We start from the raw sequence: 18438 nt of genomic DNA on the forward strand, positions 1-18438 counted from the left end.
TCAAAGTACATATATGTCACTGTTTCCAACCCTGAGATACATTTTTGTGGGCATACTCATTAGAATAATAACCATAATAGAATCAATGAAAGACTGCACCCACTTGGGCATTCAACCAGTGTGCAAAAGACACAAACTGTGCAAATAAAAAAAGAAAGAAATGGTAACAATAAATAAATCAGCAACATTAGAGATGGTGCTGGTGAATCACGATGTTCTGAGGGCTATGTACAATCCTGCTTTGCTGAGCTATGCTTTGTTGGTTGATAGAATTTGTGTTATTTGATCTTTAATAATCTTTATTTCCTCAAATAATGATTCTGTCCAAAACAGGGCAATGCGCAACTTCAGGAATTTAATGTTATGTTGTCTGATTTTCTCTCAGATTCACCTAGTTACAGTTTGATGGCAGTTTCTTATTGTCCAATGTAATTTGACATAAGTCTATGATTAATGATCAATCAGTATAAAATGAAAAATAAAAATTTGATAATTATTTGTAATGGTGTGGTTTGTAACATTGAAGCAGATAGATTTATTGCATTTTAAGGTTCACAATAATGGGACCGGCCATCGGAATGATCGGCACAGTAAAATCAATGTTCACATCTTTGGGTTTTATGCGGCTGCTGTGGATTCATCTTGCTCCCAATTCCAGTAAACTGTAAATTGCTTTCACAAAAGTAAACCTAAAAGAGAAGCACAGACTGGAAAAAAAATCAGAAAGCAAACCAGGTATGCACGAAACTGAAAGAAAAAGTGACAGAAAAAAGGGCAGGATTGATAGTTTTACAAAACAGTGTTAATTTCTATCCAGTTCCTGGACCAGGAACAGGTTTTCTATCAGTGACATATACAGAGAACAGAGAACATAGAAGAGTACAGCACAGTATCGGCCCTTTGACCCATGATGTTGTGCTGAGCCTTTAATCTACTTAACGAAGTTTGTTGTGAAATGTGTTGTTGCAGCAGGAGTGCATTAAAATAATATAAATTACAATTAAGAATATAATAAAGCTAAATAACCTATACAGAAAGCTGGAGAAACTCAGCAGGATCTATGGAAAAGAGTAAACAGTCTCTTCAGGACTGAAAAGGAAGGGGGATGATGCCATAATAAAAAGGTGGGGGTAAGGAGAAAGAGACTAGCTGGAAGATGATAAGTGTAGTCAGGAGAGAATGGTCAAGGGCTGGAAAAGAAAGAATTTGATAGGAGAGGAAAGTGGACAATAGGAGAAATGGAAGGAGGGGGTGACCCGGGGGAAGTAATAGGCAGTTGTAAAGAAGCAAAAGGTCAGAGTGGGGACTAGAGGAAGGTGGGTGGGGTGGGGTGAGGTGAAATTTGTTCACTGGAAGGAGAAATCGATATTCATGCCATCAGGATGGAGGATATAAGGTGTTGTTCCTCCATCTTGAGGGTGGCCTCATCTTGGCACCAGAGGGTCACAGCCTGAAACGTCGACTATCTATTCATTTCCATAGATGCTGCCTGACCTGCTGTGCTCCTCCAGCATTTTGTGTGTGCTGCTTTGGATTTCCAGCACCTGCAGAATCTCTCATGTTTACAAAATAAATGAGTAGTGCAAAAAGAGATGAAAATAGTAAGGTAGTGATCATGCGTTGATTGGAAATGCATATAAATTTGACCACTGCAAATACCTGCAATTTGGTTTCACAGTCTTAAATCTGAACCAAGCTATTTGTTTCCACTGATCAAAGGACTGACACTTCAAATCAAACATGACACAAAGATACACAGCTACATGAAAATAATCCAAGTTAAGTTTATCCATTCAAAGAAGCATCTGTTAATAAAATGCTAATATCGGCCATCCAGCTGTTTCAAAATCCCATTGACTTGGTATCAGACTCATCAGTTGATATTTACGAGTACTGCACTCCCAGCTCCCTGTCGCCCTGCTTCCTGCTATCCCATCTGATTCACCAAGATCCCAAGTTTCCATGTTTTCTTTCAGCTCAGTGGGGTTTTGCTCCCTTGAAACTCATCTAGTTCTGTTTCCCAAGATGCCGTTAAGCAGTTCACTGGAACACTTATCAATCTACCCTGTATACATAAAAAAGTGAATTAAAGTGTTTGAGAGCAATGAATGACATTGAATAGTCTGGAAGATCTGCTAGTCTAGCATTATCAAAGTACTGAGAATTAATGAAGTTTTACATTAATTGAATTAATTTAGGAGTGGTAGGCTAATAATTCAATAGTAATCTATTTCCTTGCTGTCTCCTGATCCGGAAGGGGTAATCAAATGACCATATTAATTCTAAAGCATACAACACAAAAAGCAGGAGTTTGACCCTTCAAACCTATTCTGCCACTTAATATTTTGAGGCATATCAGTTTGTAACTTCAACCTTGCATTGTTCGTCTACCTATGGTAACACATTTCTTGATCTACAGATGCTCCCTGACCTGTTAAATATTTCCAGCATTTCCTACACCAATTTCAGATTTCCAGGATATGCATTAAAAAGATTAAAGCATTCTGTTAGCTTTCTTAATTATTTGCGGTATCTGCATATTCCTTTGTAGCCTACTTATTTCACTTTCACAACTTACTTTCCTATTTTCTGTTATGTATTGTAACGCTAGAAACTAATTGAAAGAAAAACTCAGGAGCCCAGGATAAATTGTCTGCTTAGTTTTTTCTTAGTGAGTTGCTCACATATGACGTGATAGTGTAATGACATATGCCATTCACATATCTCTTACATATGACCATGAACTATGTAAACAATTTGATGACACGGTGGAGATACGTCTCCTCCAAAGGAAGTTTAAGCCACTTCTTCCCTCCTCTAACCTGCAGGTCACCCTTGGGCAAAATGTGGCCCCTGCTAAGACCCACCCCCTCCCTCTAATCAGGGTCACGTGAAGCCGCGGGAGCAAGGGATGGATGGTTGTATGAGTAGCTGGTGCATATCACAAGTCCTGGTTATGCAACTATTAACATCAGACAGGCAGTCTCTGAGAAGTATTGATAATGGCTGGGGTCACCAGTATTGTAAAGACACTGCCCAGAAGAAGGCAACGGTATCGCACTTCTGTAGAAAAAAATTGCCTGGAACAATCATGGTCACAAGACTATAATTGCGTACATCATATGACATAGCATATATGATGATGAGGATGATAGAACAAATAAATACTGTTTAATAAAATAATATATTTAAAATATTACTCAAATATAACAAAAATATTGAATACATTAAACTTACCTTCACACAATTAACAAAGTTAGGAACACCGAAGGACATTTTAATTCACACGGAAGTGATACAGTCCATATCACAGGCATTAGCTGCAACAGGCTGTGATAAAGGAGGGAGACCTTCAGAGTACTAAAGAGCTTGCCTAACAACTTATTTGAACTCCTTCTTGTTTGAACTCACAATGAATTAAATTTCACCCATTATATTTAGTTGCTTAATTTAATATGAACCCTCAAATTGCTCACTGTTTTTGTGGTCTCAATAAATAGAGACAGTTTACACTTCCACAAATTTGTGCTCTTCGTTTACAGATGAGCACTAGGAAGCACTTGAACTTGAGCTTGTGAACCCATCTGGCTTCACTTATCATCTGCCAGCTTGTCCTCCTTCCCTCCTCCCACTTTTTTATTCTGCTATCTTCCCCCTTCCTTTCTGGCGCTGGTGAAGATCTCGGCTCGAGGCATTGACTATTTATTGATTTCCACAGACGCTGCCTGACTTGCTGCGTTCCACCAGCATTTTGTGTTTGTTGCTGCGAGCTAATTGATGATTTGTCGAACTTGAATGTAAAAGCCACTTGACACTGCATAAAAATGGATTTGATTTTTGTTCAAATTGTGCTTTTTCTTTGTAAAAGTTGTGTAAAATTTAGTATGTTCAATTTATAATATTTTTTGCGAATGTTTCTCAAAATGATGCTGCTGCAAATATATTTTCCATTGTATCTGTAGATACATGTACTTGTGCATCTCACAGTAAACTTGTCTTTGACTTTTTAACAGAAACACCAGAGGCAGCAAATACTCGGAAAGAATAACATTATCAAAACTAATGAACTTTCCATGAATTTTAATGAAACAGAACAGTGACAAGTATTTCTAAACATCATTTGGGTATTTTCAGCTACTTATACAAGTAAATTATGCATAGCCTTTGATAGCCCTTGCAGTATGCATGTGACTTTCAAACTGCTTCTCTTTGCAGAGAAGAGCATCTTTGTCAAAATAGAAAAAAATAATGTGTTTTCAAAGTTCATTTAGAAGATTAACATACATATTTCTAACACTGAGTTGCTGGAAAGCTGACTTTTGGCCTAGGAAAGTTTTTGAATTTATGATTGTACAAATCAATTTTTTAATTGTAACAGGAAATTTAACCCAAGTAGTGAAAATGCCGGGAGAATTTGAGAACAATTACCTGATTGAGACCAAAAGAGAGCAAATCCAATCCATGATATATGATGCTGACATGCTTGGAACCTGCACAGAGCAGTAAGATATGGCTATTCGTCCCTGGGATCAATCACTTTTCAGTAGAGATCTGTTAAGTCTTCCACACGTCAGTAAAAACCAGTTAAGTCATGTTGTAATTTTTTTCAGGTTTCAGTGAAGTTGGGTCAAGCCATAATGTAAGTTTTCGCCTTTATCCTGTAAGTAACAATGCTTAGTGAGAAATTAAGGAACCAATGGAATTTAAATAATAGGGAAGGGTCCTTTGGTCCATTACCAGATCTCACCTTTAAGTATGTACAATCTTGCATACTTCTTAGTCCACTTGGCCTCCACAAACATGCCTTGCTGCATATCATCCAGTTTCAATAGCTAGCTCTTGAAAAATAATTGGTATTTATTGGTACTCAACCAATCGGTGTTCCTATGTTCTGCTGTTTCTATAACATTACAGTCCTTTGCTTCAGTATGCCAACACTGCAGACAATCCTCCTTGGAATTATTAAATATGACCAGCTGTCAAATAATAAAAAGAGAAAGGAAGAACTTTTTAGTTTGTCTGTCTATTCCTTCAGCCCGTATTTCTTCCCATTGTGTTATAAATTGTAAACCTGTAGACAGTGAGCAATGAGAACAGTCTTTACACAATGTGAGAGTCAACGAATCAACAGCAGGATTTAAGAGACTCATCAACCTTTGTTTTCTTTCCTTTTATAGAAAAGATTGGTCTTTGAAAAGATAGATACTTACACAACGGGGTTAGTTTATGGCACCAGCTAGTTGGTGCAAACCAAATAAACAGGAATAAAAGCAAAATACAAACAAACAAATATTTTGCATGGCAAAGAAAGGGAAAAATAAAAGATGTACAGATTGTTAAAGGAATGATATTTAGTTAATATAACTAAATACAGTATAGATTTAGGCTCTTGCTTTCTAACCTTTTGTACTGTTTCTGGATTGTTCTGCTTACATTGATCTTTTTCCTTTGATTTAAGCATTCCACACAATTTTGCCTGCTGAAAGCATAAATGCCTGAAATTATAAATAAAAGCGAGCATTTCTAAAGTGTTTTCAGCTTGTCTCAAAGCACTTCTGAAATATTTGAAATAAGCAGCCAATTCATGAAATACAATTCAGCCAATACATTTTGTAAACAATAGTGTAGCAATTGCTTTAATTAACTGTGTTCCGTTATATTGGTTAAGAAATAAAGACGGGATGGACCACTGGAAAAAGTTCTGCTCCTCTTCAAGGCAACATCACAAATTCTTTTATATTTAGATGAGGGGGTATTAGAACAAACTCAAATGCAGAGGGCCCCAATTGTTAAGTGAAAGACTCCCTTGACATTGCAGTAGCACAGGGGTTCCCAACTTTTTTATGCCATAGACCAATACAATTAATCAATGGCTCCAGAGTACCACCCTGACTTTTGTACAAAGTCTATGGTACGGAATGAGAATCCATACCCAACTGACTCACAGACAGGTATTACCTATGAGTGCACACAAGTACTTGTCCACTGAGAAGGACAGAAGTAACATCAATTATTTGGTGAAGATACAGTATATCTTCTGATCCAGTCTTTATCTATTGAGATGCTGGACCACGGGATTTTTGATATATGCTGAGTTAATTGATATAGGTTACTTTCCAAGTGGTGCCAGTCAAATCAATAACAAAGACCTTGCCTATTTAGGTTTGGGCAACACCAAAGTACTTGTTCTTTCTTAAGAACATAATCTAGCCGAGATTGTTCAAATTTAAACTTATTCTGATTTAAGATGTGGCAGGTGAAACACTGCGATGCCTTATCAGCAGCGTACAAATCTACTAGCTACTCAATCAATCACACTTTTTCAGGACAATGGTCACGGCAATCAATAGTCTGTAACAAATAAACTCTACTTGGGCTTCCAGCCAGGTACAAGTATCAATCATAGCTGACGTTTTGATGACAAACACTGCCATCTTCTTAAGTAATGATCCCGGGTATGTCTAGTCCAGTGGTAGTTATACCCCCCATAGTCCATCTCACCTGATTGATTAGCCCTCATCCAATCAAGTTTCTGCTCTCCCACCTTGTTTACAATCGAATTCCAGTTCTTACTTAAGAGTGAGACTTTTGTCTTTGTTAAAATTCTTTTCCTTATTTTTATTTCAATGGCTTTCTTTACCAGGCCATCCCAAAAGCCATTGGCATGGCACAATAGCTTTGTGCCATTAAAGTCAATCATACGGCTATTGTGAAAGCAGTGTTGTGCTCCCACCTGTCTTCACTATATTTCCATGATTTCTGGAAGGATTGCCAGCATCCTGAAGAAATACTAGATTAATACCACCCTCAAACTCGTAAGGAAGCTCAGATCACAGCTTATGTGGGTCAAAGATGACCTGGGACTCAGGTCGGCTGGTGTTTACAGGATTTCCTGTGAATGCAGAGCAGTGTGTATCAGGACACACGGTGGAAACCCACATCAAGGAGCACAGGAAGTGTATCCATTTTGGTTCCCCAGAAAGATTGGTGATAACAAAACACTGCTTTCACAATGGCTATACTTACGCCTGGTAAAGGAAGCCACTGAAATAAAACTAGATGAGAAGTATTTTAACTAAGACAAAAATCTTGCTCTAAGTAAGAACTGGAATCCAATTGTAATCAAGGTGTGAGAGTAGAAACCTGATTGGATGAGGACTAACCAATCAGGTGGGACAGCCTCTGGGGGCATAAATACCACCGGTCTAGACATACGCAGGGATCATCCCTGAAGAAGATGGCAGAGCTTGTCATTGAGATATCAGTTATGACCGATTCTTGTATCCGGTTGGAAGCCCGAGAGGTGTTTTTTCATCATATATGCCAAAAAAGCACTAGATCCATTTACAGTAGTCTGTAACTTCCCTTTTGGAGTTGAGGTGTTAATCCACCTGTATGACCTGGCATTTTTAAAGTCTGGAAGTGCAGAACAATTGCAGTATGGCGTATTCAGGCTGAATCGATGCAGCAGGGCCCAAAGAGTGAAAACCAAGCCAATGTTTTGCCATTGCTGGAGCAGACTGGAGCCCATTTGAAGCAACAGGTCCAAGTTCAGGTGACAGGGCCAGGGCCAGGGTCCGAGAGCAAGGGAAAAGCTGATGTTTGGCTGACTTAAGCGTCAAGCAAGATTGGAAAGGTCAGGTCCTTGGGACCGGAGGCAACGGACAGGCTGGTGTTCAGCTCGCTGCTCAGCAAGGTTTACTCCTCTCTGTAGTGAACTGAGGCTGAAAGTAATGGGCCAGCTGCAGTGATGGCTGGTTTTGTGGCTGTGAACTCACTTTCATATACTTTGAAAAGTGTACATTTATGGATATCCAGTGAAGGAAATAACAAATGTGGCCAAGGTACCCTACAATAGAGATAGAGAGAGGTGTACATGGCTCTTGAAAGACCATGGGCCTTGGGCTTTCATAAGTCCTGAAAGGATTTTTTTTTTGTGTGGCCCTGCAGCCTGGAAAGGAAAATATGGCATTTCAGAATCAGAATCAGGTGTAATATCACCAGCTTGTTGTGAAATTTGCTGTTTTGTGGCAATAACATTTGACCGCTGAACCTGGGGTTCCCAACCTAGAGTCCACAGATCCTTCGGTTTTTGATAAGACTCCATGACATAAAAGAGTTTGGGAATCCCTGCACTAGACTTATTTAAGAATAAGGGGTAGGCCATTTAGAACGGAGTTGAGGAAAAACTTTTTCACCCAAAGAGTGGTGGGTATATGGAATGCTGTGCCCCAGAAGGCTGTGGAGGCCAAGTCTCTGAATGCTTTCAAGAAAGAGATAGATAGAGCTCTTAAAGATAGCAGAATCAAAGGTTATGGGGATAAGGCAGGAACTGGGTACTGATTGTGGATGATCAGCCATGATCACAGTGAATGGCAGTGCTTGATCGAAGAGCTGAATGGCCTACTCCTGCACCTATTGTCTATTGTCTATAGACGCTCCAGGTCAGAATAAGCAGAAATGAAATAGAACCACTGTGTCTGTGCACCGTTACGAGTTAATCATAAACCATACTACCTACTCTACCTTTAAGAGAATGTTTCTCTGGAGAATGGTGAGGGCTTTGGGTTGTAGTGATATGTCCAAAATGGCAGAGGGAAGCCATGTTTCTGTGCAGCAGTCCCTGATTTCCCTCTGGCACAGTAATCTTGCTCTGAGGTTTTCAATTTTACTTTCCAGGGACTATACATTCACCAGCAAGATAGGAGGGAGTGGGGGGCATTACAATTGAACCTATAATCCAGCACACCATCCCACCTTCCATTTTCTGAAAGGGGAACTGCACTCACAACCTCAGCTTGCACTCTGGGATCTGTTGATTTTGAGTATCAATAGAGTTTTTTTATCATCTTAAAATGATGCTGCTTATTAAAGTATCAATGGTGATGACTGTGGATTTCAGCTGTAATAGTCATGAATGGGAATATTCGATGATTCCCATTGGAGTTGAATGCAAAGAGCCACCACTTATTGATGCCATCTTAATCACCCTTTGAGACCAAGGTCAAATCTGGTGAATTGGGCAGGTTGAGGAGGCTCAGCAGTTAAGGTCACGGTCGAATGTGATTGGATGGTACATCAGTTGGTGAAGTGTAGTATTGTGCTGATATCTAAAATCCAGTCACAGCATTTAGAAATATTCAAAGTAATTCACTGTCAATTAAAACATTTTTAGATTGCAAACAAAAGCAAAATTTTAAATACTTAAATTACATGAGGAAAATATAAAAATAAATTAACAATTTAAGTAAATCCAATTAATTGTAAGAATTAATTCATATTAACTAATAGTTACCATGGTTTCTCACACCCTGTTTTCTCTACTCAAATGAATAACGATATTGCACTGACATTTCCCTGTAAAATGCAGGAGAATAAAGTCTGATGAATAAACTCTTCTCGGGCTTTCAGCTGGGTACAGATGTTGATTTTAACCGATGCTTTGATGACCAACTCTGCCAACTTCAGGAATGATGCCTGTATGTCTAGTCCAGTGGTATTTATACCCCTAGTCCTTTCCTCCTGATTGGTTAGTCCTCATCCAATCTGCTGTCCCATCTTGTCGAATTCCAGTTCTTCCTTTGTTAAAATTCTTATCCTCTAGTTTTATTTCAATGGCTTCCTTCATCAGGTGGTCCCAAAAGCCATTGGCATGGCATAGTTGGTTTCTGCTGTTGAAGCCAATCCTGTGGCCATTGCGAATGCAATGTTCTACTATTGCTGATTTCTCTGGGTAACTCAAATGGATACTCCTCCTGTACTCCTAGCTGACCGTGCGTCCCATCTGACCAATATACACTGTTCTGCCTTCACAGGGAATCCTATAAACACCAGCTGTCCTGAGTCCCAAATCATGTTTGACCACATGAGCTGTAATTTCAGCTTCCTTACGGATTTGTGGATGCTGTTAATCCAGCATTTCTTCAGGATTCTGGTGAACCTTCCAGAAACCATGGAAAAATAGGGAAGACAGGCAGTAGCAACAGGTTCCCTCTCATTGTAAGGTTTCCTGGATTTTCTGTAAGGCCTTTTAAAGGTCCAATTGATTTCCTTCACCTTGTAGCCATTCTGTAGGAACGTCTTGCATTATCATCTTATTTCCTTGTGGAGATTCTCCAGGTCTGAAATAGTTTTTGCATGGTTAATCAAAGTAGAAGGATCTGCCCTACATTGGGAGGTGTGATGGTGGCTGTTATTGTTGAGATTTAAGTCCATGTGAGTGGGTTTCCAATAGACGCCATGTCTCAGACTACTGTCCAATTTCCGTCATGTCAGAATGTCCAGGAATGGGAGGCAACCATTGCTCTCTATCTCCACCTTAAATTGAATGTGTGGATGCATGTTGATGAGATGCTCGTGGAACTGTTGGAGTGCCTGGAATCCATGAGGCCACACTACGAAGGTGTCATTGATGTATCTGAAGAAACATTTGGGGTGTAAGGGCATAATGGCGTCTATCGGAAATTCACTCACACAGATGTATACCTCATCAATAACAGCTACCTTTACACCCATGAATGAAGAGCATTTTTTTTCAACTTTGATTTATTGTGTGAGCCTCCATGAAGAATTACGATGATTATGCATGACTTTCCTACAGAAGGGCTACAAGGTGAAGGAAATCAACTGGGCCCTTAAAAGGGCTGACAGAAATCCAGGAAAAGTAACAACGAGGAGAAACCCATCACTACTGCCTGTCTTCCCTATATTTCCACAGTTTCTGGAAGGGTCACTAGGATCCTGAAGAAATACCAGATTAATACCATCCACAAGCCCATCGGGAAGCTGAAATCACAGCTTATGCAGGTCCTATATGACCTGGAACTCAGGATGGTTGGCATTTACAGGATTCCCTGTGAATGTAGCGCAGTGTATATCAGCCAGACGGGGCACACGGTGGAAACCTGCATGAAGGAGCATAGGTGTACACAATTGGGTTACCTGGAGAAATTGGTGATTGCAAATCATTGCATTTGCCATGGCCATTGGATTGACTTTGACGGCACAAAACTACTGTGCCACGCCAATGGCTTTTGGGATCACCCGATGAAGGAAGCCATTGAAACAAAACTAGAAGAAAACAATTTTAACAAATGTGGAGGTCTTTCTCTAAGTAAGATGTGGAATTCAATTGCAATTGTGGCACTGCTGATCAGAGATAGTGTCATCGCTGCAGAAAAGGAGGAAGTCATGGAGGAATTGGCTACTGAGTCTCTATGGGTGGAAGTTAAAAACAGGAAGGGGTCAATAACACTACTGGGTGCTCTTTATAGACTACCCAATAGTAACAGGGACATTGAGGAGCAGATAGGGAGACAGATTCTGGAACAGTGCAATAATAACAGGGTTGTCGTTGTGGGAGATTTTACTTTCCACAATATTGATTGGCATCTCCCTAGAGCAAGGGGTTTAGATGGGGTGGAGCTTGTTAGGTGTGTTCAAGAAGTTTTCCTGACACAATATGTAGATAAGCCTGCAAGAGGAGAGGCTGTACTTGATCTGGTATTGGGAAATGAACCTGGTCAGGTGTCAGGTCTCTCAGTGGGAGAGCATTTTGGAGATAGTAATCACAATTCTATCTCCTTCACCATAGCATTGGAGAGGGATAGGAGCAGACATGTTAGGAAAATGTTTAATTGGAGTAAGGGGAAATATGAAGCTATCAGGCAGGAACTTGGAAGCATAAATTGGGAACAGATGTTCTTAGGGAAATGTATGGCAGAAATGTGGCAAATGTTCATGGGATATTTGCGTGGTGTTCTGCATAGGTACATTCCAATGAGACAGGGAGAGGATGGTAGGATACGGGATCCATGGTATATAAAGCCTGTTGAATCTCTTGCCAAGAAGAAAAAAAACTTACAAAAGGTTCAAAAAACTCGGTAAAGATAGAAATCTAGAAAGTTATAAGGCTAGCAGGAAGGAGCTTAAGAATGAAATTAGGAGAGCCAGAAGGAGCCTTGAGAAGGCCTTGGCAAACAGGATTAAGGAAAACCCCAAGGCATTCTACAATTATGTGAAAAGCAAGAGGATAAGATTTGAGAAAATAGGACAAATCAAGTATGACAGTGGAAAAGTCTGTATGGAACCAGAGGAGGTAGCGGAGGTACTTATTGAGTACTTTGCTTCAGTATCCACTAAGGAAAAGGACCTTGACAACTGTAAGGATGACTTACAGTGGACCAAAAAGCTTGAGCATATAGACATTAAGAAGGAGGATGTGCTGGAGTTTTTGGAAAGTATCAAGTTGGATAAGTCACCGGGACCAGACAAGATATACCCGAAGCTACTGTGGGAGGTGAGGGAGGAGATTGCTGTGCCTCCAGCAATAATCTTTGCATCAATGGGGATGGGAGAGGTTCTGGAGGATTGGAGGGTTGCAGATGTTGTTCCCTTATTCAAGAAAGGGAATAGAGATGCCCAGGAAATTATAGACCAGTGAGTCTTATTTCAGTGGTTTGTATGTTGATGGGGAAGATGCTGAAAGGCAGAACTTATGAACATTTGGAGAGGCATAATATGATCAGGAATAGTCAGCATGGCTTTGTCAAAGGCAGGAAGTGCCTTATGAGCCTGATTGAATGTTCTGAGGATGTGACTAAACACATTGATGAAGGTAGAGCAGTAGAGGTAGTGTATATGGATTTCAGCAAGGCATTTGATAAGGCACCCCATACAAGGCTTATTGAGGAAGTAAGGAGACAAGGAATCTAAGGGGACATTGCTTTGTGGATCCAGAATTGGCTTGCCCACAGAAGGCAAAGAGTGGTTGTGGATGGGTCATATTCTACATGGAGGCCAGTGGCCAGTGGTGTGCCTCAGGGATCTGTTCTGAGAACATCTTCTCTTCGTGATTTTTATAAATGACCTGGATGAGGAAGTGGAGGGATGGGTTAGTAAACTTGCCGATGACACAAAGGTTCGGGGTGTTGTGGATAGTGTAGAGGGCTGTCAGGGGTTACAGCAGGGCATCAATAGGAATCAAAACTGGGCTGAGAAGTGGCAGATGGAACTCAACCTAAATAAGTGTGAGGTGGTTCATTTTGGTAGGTCAAATATGATCGCAGAATATAGTATTAGTGGTAAGACTCTTGGCAGTGTGGAGGATCAGAGGGATTTTGGGGTCCGAGTCCATAGGATACTCAATGCTGCTGCGCAGGTTGACTGTGCGCTTAAGAAAGCATACGGTGTATTGGCCTTCATCAACCATGGGATTGAGTTGAGCCGAGAGGTAATGTTGCAGCTATATAGAACCCTGGTCAGACCCCACTTGAAGTACTGTGCTCAGTTCTGGTCACCTCACTAAAGGAAGGATGTGGAAACTATAGAAAGGGTGCAGAGGAGATTTACAAGGATGTTGTCTGGATTGGGGAGCATGCCCTCTGAGAATAGGTTGAGTGAACTCTGCCTTTTCTCCTTGGAGTGACGGAGGATAAGAGGTGACCTGATGGAGGTGTATAAAATGATAAGAGGCATTGATCGTGTGGATAGTCAGAGGCTTTTTCCCAGGGCTGAAGTGGCTGACACAAGAGGACATAGTTTTAAGGTGCTTGGAAGTAGGTACAGAGGAGATGTCAGGGGCACTTTTTTATGCAGAGAGTGGTGAGTGCATGGAATGGGCTGCCAGCGATGGTTGTGGAGGCGGATACAATAGGGTCTTTTTAGAGACATTTGGATAGGTAGATGGAGCTTAGAAAAATAGAGGAGTACGGGTAACTCTAGATAATTTCTAAAGTAAGTACATGTTTGGCACAGCATTGTGGGCTGAAGGGCCTATATTGTGCTGTAGGTTTTCTGTGTTTCTATGTAATCAAGGTGGGACAATGGAAACCTGACTAAATGAGGGCTAACCAATCAGGAGAGATGGACTACCGGGGTATAAATACCGCCGGACTTGACACGCCCAGGCATCATCCCTGATGAAGATGGCAGAGTTTGCCTTCAAAACATCCATTAAAATTGATTCCTGTACCCGACCAGAAGCCCAAGAAGAGTTTATTCATCATATATGCCAGGTAAGCACTAGATCATTTTTCAATAAATTCTGAGTTCCAGACTGTTCAGTTCACATTTATAAAGTAAATGCGAGTGCGCATATTTTGTCCATTATTTTCCTCTGCCAAACCTGTGGCATTACAATTTAGATATTAATATTGAAAGTTTGTTACAACACAATGGCTTAAATATTTTTTAAATAACAGCAAATAACATCGGAATATTTAAATAGAAATATAACCATATGTGAGGATGGAGGAAAATTTAGCAACTGTGAAAGAAGAATATCAGACAATAACATGTCTCAGAGGCAATGTTTTATATTAGATTATGTTTGTGTTATTAATTTTTCTGTCAACCAAAACTGTATCAAAATATAATGGTTGCAATATAAGAAATGAAACTATGTTTAATTTTCCTTTTTGCACACCAATGCCATTATTCAAGAGTCCTGTTCTTGTGTTGGGACCCTCAGGCTAAAATTGGAGAGTATTGTTTGAAATATTGTATTTGGTTTCACTGACTATTTTATATCTACTGTTTTGCTTATTCCTGATTGGATGCAGAACATGTCAATCATAGGAAGGCTCCTGTTCACTGTGACTCCAGAATGGAATCCAGGTTCCTAGCCTTGTAAGTTAAAAGGACACCATTGATGTGAAGACTAAACATTTAGACATTGAACCAAAAGTTAGTGTTCTTAAATCTATTTTGCACATATTCAGTGATAGAAAAGCCAGAAGCACAAGAGGTAACTGAATATGTTTGTATAAAAAGTACAGAGCAATATAAACTATGGACTTCATTGGAGGTAAATGATGTAAATAGCTGAAGACAATGAACTGTTCTAAATACAATCAATGTTTATTAAAGCAGTCATGTGTTTATTTGCTGCTATGAAGACAGACTCCACTCCACATGAGAAGTTTCTTCATTCTGGATATACTTCTCTGGATTTTAGATGTTCAAGGTTATTGCTCACAACAGGCAATTCAGACTATTCAACAATTTATGATCTTGTATGCATCTCCACATAATTTTGAAAAAGAACTGGTGAACATTTAGTTCAACATGTTGAGTAGCACATCAATTTAGTTGGAGGGATACAGGAAAGACAGAGTGAGTCAGGTGGAGTCAACTGGGACACACTGAGGCTCTTCAGCATCACTGGTGCTTGATATGTTCTTAGACTAGACTTGGAGAGATGATGTATGCTGTCAAATTTCATCAGAGAAAGCTGCAAAGGAATGCCTAAGATTTTAGTGCCATTTTATTCCTGGAGAGAATCTCTTGTAGTTCTGCACGCGTCAGCTGTGCAGGCCCACATTCTCAAGAGAACGCCTAAGATTTTAGTACCGTCTTATTCCTGGAGAGAATCTCTTGTAGTTCTGCACGCATCAGCTGTGCAGGCCCACATTCTCAAAAGAACGCTTAAGATTTTAGTACCGTCTTATTCTTGGAGAGAATCTCTTGTAGCTCTGCACGCGTCAGCTGTGCAGGCCCACATTCTCAAAAGAACGCTTAAGATTTTAGTACCATCTTATTCCTGGAGAGAATCTCTTGTAGTTCTGCACGCGTCAGCTGTGCAGGCCCACATTCTCAAAAGAACGCTTAAGATTTTAGTACCATCTTATTCCTGGAGAGAATCTCTTGTAGATCTGCACGCGTCAGCTGTGCAGGCCCACATTCTCAAGAGAATGCTTTGCTGCTGATAGTCATCAACTCTGGCACAGTTGGACATGACTCGGGCAGCAGAAAAACCTATCTGGAGTTCAAAGTTCAAAGTAAATTTATTATCAACGTACATATATGTCACCATATACAACCCAGAGATTAATTTTCTGGTGGACATGCAAGGTCAATGGAAGAAGCAAAATAGAATCAATCAAAGACTGCACCCAAAAGGACAGATAAACAAACAATGTGTAAAAGGCAACAAATTGTGAAAATATGAAAAAAAATTAATAATAAATAAATAATCAATGAATCTTGAGAACATATGACAAACATATGATGTGAAAATGAGTCCATAGACTGTGGGAACAGTTCAGTGACGGGTGAGCGGACTTATTCCCTCTGGTTCAAGAGCCTGATGGTTGAAGGGTAATAACGGTTCCTGAATCTGTTGTTGTGGGTCCTGAGACCCCTGTACCTTCTTACTGATTGCAGCAGCGAGAAGAGATCATGGCCTGGATGGTGGGGGTCCCTTGGTGGTGTATGCTGCTTACCTGCGACAGCTCTTCAGGTAGATATGCTCAGTGGTGGGGATGACTTCAGCAATGATGCACTGGGTCATGTCCACTACATTTTGTGGGATTTTCCATTAAGGGCATTGGTGTTTCCAAACCAGGCCGTGATGTAACCAGTCAATATACTCTCCAACATACACCTATAGAGGTTTGTTAACATTTTAGATATCATACCAAATCTTCACAAACTTCTAAGAGAGTAGAGATGCAGCCATGCTTTCTTCGTAATTGCACATGCGCAGGACTCAGGACAGATCCTCTGAAACGATAACATGGAGGAATTTAACATTGCTGACCTTCTCAAACTCTGATCCCCTGATGAAGACTGGCTCAAGCACTTCCAGTTTCCTCTGCTTGAATTCAATGGTCATCTCCTTGCTCTTGCTGACATTGATTGAGAGGTCGTTGTGGCATGTCTCAGCCAGATTTTCAGTCTCCCTCCTATATGCTGATTCACCACCACCATTGATCCAGCAACAGAGGTGTCATCAGCTAACTTAAATATAGTTTTGGAGCTGTGCTTAACCTCACAGCCCTAAGTTTAAAGTGATTAGAGCAGGGGGCTGAGCTGACAGCCTTGTGGTGCACCTGTGCTGATGGAGATTTTAGAGGTGATTGTTGTGTATTTAATACTTCAATAATATTTGTGTGACACTGTAAATATATTGTTTGATTAAGCATTCTTTGTTTACACAATTCATTATGGATCATTTGTAAGAAGTATGTCAATGGCAAATATCATTATACCACCATGTGATATTTGCAAGCCTCACTAAAAATAAAACAATATAGACATGTATCTCTTAGCTCCCGTTTTTTTCTTATGACTAGTTTTTGGAGTTACAAGACATAACAGTGGCGACAAGTAAGTTTTAAAGTAGATCTAAGATGACAACTTAGATTGAAGTTTAAAAAAGGGCAGCACTTTTTTTTCAGAAGGGGGAAAGAAAGATGTTTGAGTTCAAAAAAGGGCAGAAAATAGATGAAATTCATGGGTTCACAAAGAGTGAGTACCAGGTGATAGAACCATAGAACCATAGAAACTACAGCACAGAAACAGGCCTTTTGGCCCTTCTTGGCTGTGCCGAACCATTTTCTGCCTAGTCCCACTGACCTGCACACGGACCATAACCCTCCATACACCTCCCATCCATGTATCTGTCCAATTTATTCTTAAATGTTAAAAAAGAACCTGCATTTACCACCTCGTCTGGCAGCTCATTCCATACTCCCACCAGTCTCTGTGTGAAGAAGCCCCTCCTAATGTTCCCTTTAAACTTTTCCCCCCTCACCCTTAACACATGTCCTCTGGTTTTTTTTCTCCCCTTGCCTCAGTGGAAAAAGTCTGCTTGCATTCACTCTATCTATACCCATCATAATTTTATATACCTCTATCAAATCTCCCCTCATTCTTCTACGCTCCAGGGAATAAAGTCCTAACCTATTCAACCTTTCTCTGTAACTGAGTTTCTCAAGTCCCGGCAACATCCTTGTAAACCTTCTCTGCACTCTTTCAACCTTATTTATATCCTTCTTGTAATTTGGTGACCAAAACTGAACACAATACTCTGGATTCGGCCTCACCAATGCCTTATACAACCTCATCATAACATTCCAGCTCTTATACTCAATACTTCGATTAATAAAGGCCAATGCACCAAAAGCTCTCTTTATGACCTTATCTACCTGTGACAACACTTTTAGGGAACTTTGTATCTGTATTCCCAGATCCCTCTGTTTCACTGCACTCCTCAGTGCCTTACCATTAACCCTGTATGTTCTACGTTAGTTTGTCCTTCCAACGTGCAATACCTCACACTTGTCAGTATTAAACTCCATCTGCCATTTCTCAGCCCATTTTTCCAGCTGGTCCAAGTCCCTCTGCAGGCTCTGAAAACCTTCCTCACTGTCTACTACACCTCCAATCTTTGTAACATCAGCAAACTTGCTGATCCAATTTACCACATTATCATCCAGATCATTGATATAGATGACAAATAACAATGGACCCAGCACTGATCCCTGTGGCACACCACTAGTCACAGGCCTCCACTCAGAGAAGCAATTCTCTACCACCACTCTCTGGCTTCTTCCATCGAGCCAATGTCTAATCCAATTTACCACCTCTCCATGTATACCTAGCGACTGAGTTTTCTTAACTAACCTCCCATGCAGGACCTTGTCAAAGGCCTTA

At 40.3% G+C, this 18438-nt stretch overlaps 1 long non-coding RNA gene across 1 annotated transcript in view; it reads right to left on the bottom strand.

The window, feature by feature from the left end:
• Nucleotides 1-4078: 4078 nt before the first annotated feature.
• Nucleotides 4079-18438, bottom strand: part of LOC140212317 (uncharacterized) — an 83817-nt gene continuing 69457 nt past the window's right edge. The window contains exons 2-3 of the long non-coding RNA XR_011889692.1: nucleotides 4748-4976; nucleotides 4079-4658 (exon numbers count right to left, since the gene is read on the bottom strand). This is a non-coding gene — a long non-coding RNA (uncharacterized lncRNA). The remainder of the gene's footprint in view (nucleotides 4659-4747; nucleotides 4977-18438) is intronic.

Source organism: Mobula birostris, chromosome 19 (assembly GCF_030028105.1).
Source record: "Mobula birostris isolate sMobBir1 chromosome 19, sMobBir1.hap1, whole genome shotgun sequence".
NCBI lineage: Eukaryota > Metazoa > Chordata > Chondrichthyes > Myliobatiformes > Myliobatidae > Mobula > Mobula birostris.